General features: G+C 54.1%; 1 pseudogene; it reads left to right on the plus strand.

Annotated features, from left to right (window-relative positions):
• LOC143261811 (large subunit ribosomal RNA) overlaps nt 1-5,000 on the plus strand; it is a 10,433-nt pseudogene that overhangs the window by 2,670 nt on the left and 2,763 nt on the right.

Consider the following 5,000-nt stretch of genomic DNA (forward strand, 5'->3'; position numbering starts at 1 on the left):
ACCTCTTGTTAGGTCCATTAGCCTCTCCCGTCCTAGTCGCACAGGTACCTCCTCGTGGTTCCCGACGGTAACGTGATGTATTGTTTGGACCTGTCCATTCAGTGCATTGCGGCTAAATCCTGTGCGACAAGACGTGCTGCCTAGCAGTAATGAGCCGCTGTAAGGGTGCAGCCCACCCAAATGGCCTGCCTTCGCGCTAATGTGGCGGCGGCTCTAGTCACTTTGAGGGAGGCATGTTATGGGTCATGGGGTTGCCACCCCCATGGCTCTATTGTCGTAGGCCCGAAGAATCAAAAGAAAGATTATGGGTCAAGTGACCCATTGTCGGCGGGCCCTCGGGCCACTCGGATCGCCGACCCTACGACAGCGGCCACAGTGGATCGGAATGTTTGTCCGACGACCTCGAGAAATAAACCCAACCAGTCCAGTAACGACGCACAACATCCTGCGTCGCGGGGGGCACTACATCCATGTCCCCATTGTTCGCGATCCTTTTCCACTTCCATCGGGTTAGGGGTCCATGTGAGGAGAGCTCATCCAGACGAGGCCAACCAACGAGTGCAGGTGGCCGTAAAGAAGGTTAGGTGGACTCAGGAAGAGACTGAGATGGTGGCGGCGGCTGAGGCGCTTGCGAGTGTGCAGGGCAACGTCAAATTTATGAATGAACATCTACTGACGGTCTTCGACAATAAATTCAGTCTTGATCGACTGAAGGGCCTCAGAAAGAAATTGACGTATAAAGCTCTTGTTACACAGAAGATCGGTGTATGCCGCGAGCGTGGACCTGCCGTTGAGTCTCAGTCTTCAACCTCCAGTGTCACTCAACATCACGACACAAGTCATCGACAGGCGGATTCGCCTACTCCTGTTCAGGAGCACTCTGCGTCGGCACAGCAACATCAGTGCCAATATATTGACGCTATCCGTAAGCTGATTGATCCGGCCGAAAGGGTGAAATCCCATGAAGCGGAGGAACTCGTAAGTCTTGCGAGAACGGTTCTTAATCGAGAACCAATAACACCGAGTGCTTGTTGTCGATGGCTTCAAAGAGTCTTTCCGACGCCTTCTGCGAAAGTAAAGGAGCGGAGAACACCACTGCTCCGGCCACCTAAAGCTGCACCTGCCGGGCCCGTGCCGAGGTGGAGACTGAGGAGAAGGGAGTATGCGGCCATGCAGGAACTCTGGAAGAAGGACATGTCTCGCGCGGCCAAGCTTGTACTGGATGGCCCGGTGCAGGCTCAAACACCAACCGTTGGCGAGATGGTGGAGTACTGGACACCTATGCTCACCAGTCCTTCTGTCCCCATTGAACACCTTCATCCAGTTCAGGAAAGGGAGGACCTGCATTGGATCGCTGAGCCGGTTCGTGGCCATGAGATCATGGCCAATGAGATCCCGCTCTCCTCGGCATCGGGTCTCGATAACATCTCGAGCAGGCAATGGAGGAGTGTGCCAGTAGTTCTAAGAACCTTATTTTATAATGTCATCCTTGCGGTAGGAGCATTTCCATCTGAGCTCCTCATCAGCAGGACGGTATTTATCCCTAAGAAGGACGGAAGCTCAACACCATCCGAGTTTCGTCCTATAAGTGTGGCTTCAGTCGTCGTTCGTCAGCTGCATAAAATCTTGGCGGTGAGATTGGCAAAAGCCGGTCTCATCGATGAGCGGCAACGAGGAGTACACGATGGCTGTGCTGAGAACGTGCTTGTACTATCAACTGCCCTTCGTGACGCACGGAGCTGCTTAAAGCAGCTTCACGTTGTGTCCTTAGATGTGGCCAAGGCGTTTGACAGCGTTAGTCACCATGCCATAACATCGGCACTAAGGGGATTGGGACTCCCGGAGCTCTTTGTGAGGTACATAACAGCGACGTACCGTAATAGCCGAACCGTGCTTCAGGTCCGTGGCGAGACATCGGATCCGATCGGGGTAGCGAGGGGTGTGCGGCAGGGCGATCCCTTGTCGTCCCTGCTATTCTCGATCGTCATGGACCGGGTGATAAGGGTGTTACCCGAGGAGGTCGGCTATGTTATCAGGGAGCAAAGGGTCAATATACTGGCGTATGCGGATGACCTGATCTTGTTCGCGTCCTCCGTTTCAGGAATGCAGGGCATGCTTCGAACGGCTGAGGAAGAGGCACGAAAGTACGGGTTGGAATTCAACTCCGATAAATGTCTGGCTATGTCCATCCAGATCGCTGGTAAAGAAAAGAAGTACAAGATACTCTCCGCCAGCAAATTTGAGGTCAACGGTCGGTCTATAAAACAACTGGGACCTACCGAGGGCTTCCGATATCTGGGCATTAAGATCTCGCCAATGGGTATTGAAAAACCTGGGGGCAAGCTAGACAGAGAGTTGGCCAATATCACCAAGGCGCCACTCAAGCCTCAACAGCGCCTCAAGATCTTGCGCTGTTTCCTCATTCCGCGTTTTTATCACCAGCTGGTTTTGACAAGATGCCCACTTAAAATCTTGAAGGCATTAGATAAACAGACGCGGCTGGCCGTTCGAAGGTGGTTGCGTCTGCCCAAAGATGTACCACTTGGGTATTTCCACGCCAGTTGCAAGGAGGGTGGACTTGGCATCCCCGCGTTTCGAACATCGATACCGGGTATGATGCACGCCAGGTTAACATCAATGGCGAGGTCCTCCTGTGCGGCTGCAAGAGATGCCTCCCAACATCCGGCGGTTGTGGCAGCGGTTCGACGGGCGGAGAGTGCTCTGACTATCCAAGGTCGGGCGCTTTTCCGACCTGAGGATCGTGCCAAATACTGGGCATCTTTACTCCATCAGTCTAACGATGGAGGAGAATTGCGTGAGGCTGCTAAAGTCATCGATAGCAGCTCTTGGGTTGACGCCTGTTCTGCGGGGATCCCCGGCAGGGATTACGTGCAATATCATCATGTACGTATTAACGCCCTGCCCACCAGAGTAAGAACATCAAGAGGCCGTCGTGGGAATGGGGCTCCTGTGTTGTGTCGTGCTGGGTGCGCCGTAACGGAGACGGCGGCACACATAGTGCAGGGATGTCACCGGACTCATGGGGGTCGAATACTCAGACACGATGCCATATGCCGAATCGTAGCATTTGGTCTGAGGCAGAGTGGGTGGAAGGTTAGGGAGAATCCGCATTATGTCCTGCAGTCGGGTCTGCAGAAGCCTGATTTGGTGGCCTTTAAGGATGGAGCTGTCAGGGTCATCGACAGCCAGGTCGTTAGCGGTGCGACGTCGCTTAATGATGCGCATGCGAGGAAAGTCGCTAAATACGACACCCCGCTGTTAAGGCATCGCGTCGCCCAGGAATTTGGGGTTTTGGCGGAAGCTGTTGGAGTGACGTCGGTCACCATCTCCTGGCGCGGCGTGTGGGCATCGCTCTCGGCTGAATCGATCTCCGCACTAGGACTCAAAGGGCTCTTAAGATCAATAACTACGAGGGCCCTTCAGGGATCGCACACGAACTGGACAAGATGGAATAAGATGACAAACAACATCTGTCATCCGGGTAATAGGGAGGGCGTTGGGTGATCGCCCGATTCACGGCCACTGTAATGGGCAACCTGGGCCCCAACATCGCAAATTCGGCACCAGGAAATAAAGCCGTCCTCCGCCATAACATCTAGGCGTGAGAAGAGAGAGGTTTTTAGTGGGTATAAGGAATCCCACACTACCACGTCGAAGAATTCCGTGGTGTCTATAAAAGATTTTCCTCTCTATAAAAAAAAAAAAAAAAAAAAAAAAAATAGCCAAATGCCTCGTCATCTAATTAGTGACGCGCATGAATGGATTAACGAGATTCCCATCTGTCCCTATCTACTGGCGGTGGCGGTCTGTGGCCACCCAGGGCGGGAGATAACCCCCGAACTAGCCCTCGCGTAGGAGGGTTGATCGGCCGAGTCGATGGGTGTATCGGCGATGAAGGCATTAGAGACCGTCAGTGCGTCGTACACGTAGTACTTCGCATAATGGCGAGGCCCTGATTTAGCATACGGGCTGTGGCGTGTTCTTTGTACAGCACTGCATGTGCTGTATGACTTCCGACTGGGGAACTGTTGTCACTCGTGGCATCAGTTCCCCAGTTTACGTTAAACGGTTTTTCAGACCGTTTTTCGTGGGCGGAACACGCCACTAGACAACACTCCGCTGGGCTCAGGAATACATGGGATGCAATCAATCCCCTGGGCAACCCAGGCCGCAAGGGGCAAACGTGCCCTAGCCACACTTGAGCCTCCACGAAAAAGGTACCGCTGGATAGCTCGTGTTCTTAAATACGCAGCGAACTGAACGAAGTGTGGTGGAGAGGAAGAGGCAGCCTCTCCGACTGCTGTCTCCCACGTGTTTGCCGTGCGTGGCGACCCTTGTCGTCGGAAAAGAGGATCCTGGGATCTGAGGGGGCCCTCTCCTGCGGGTGAGACGTCCCCAACACGTACCTTTGGCCTCTGCTTCGGCTAGATGGGCGGCTGGACGAGAAAAGCAGCCCTGGTCCAGTCAATCGGCTTGGAACGACCACACGCTTCGGGCAAGTGGGTTCTGCTGGGCGAGGACGCGGGCTGGGTAAGGAAACCGACCCAGCCAGCAGACTATATTCGGTGCGTAGCCCTAACCCAGCCTTTGGCGGGTTCCAAATTGTGTGGGTCGGTGGTGGCCGGGGAGCGCACTGGATGAAAGACCAAGACACATTATGGGTCTTAATAAAATTAATGAACAAAAAACTAAGCGTCCAAAGACGACGGGTCCAGCTCCTACTCGGAGTGAAGCCGTCGCCGCAGACGCGGGAACTGCAAATGCAGCTGTCAGTCCCCCCGCGTCTGTGAGAAAGACAAGATCCGGGAAGGTGATTAATATCGCCAATCCTCGTGTGATCTTGCAAAGATGTGTGACTCCCACGCGAGCGGTCTCGGTGAAAACCGAGCCCACGGTAGAAGGTACGCCGGACACCGGTAACGTGGAAGTAATCGAACGAGTCGGAGACACGTCACTCGTGAAGGTGCAGTCGGCACCCG

This window comes from Megalopta genalis, unplaced genomic scaffold, assembly GCF_051020955.1.
Source record: "Megalopta genalis isolate 19385.01 unplaced genomic scaffold, iyMegGena1_principal scaffold0069, whole genome shotgun sequence".
NCBI classification, from domain to species: Eukaryota; Metazoa; Arthropoda; class Insecta; order Hymenoptera; family Halictidae; genus Megalopta; species Megalopta genalis.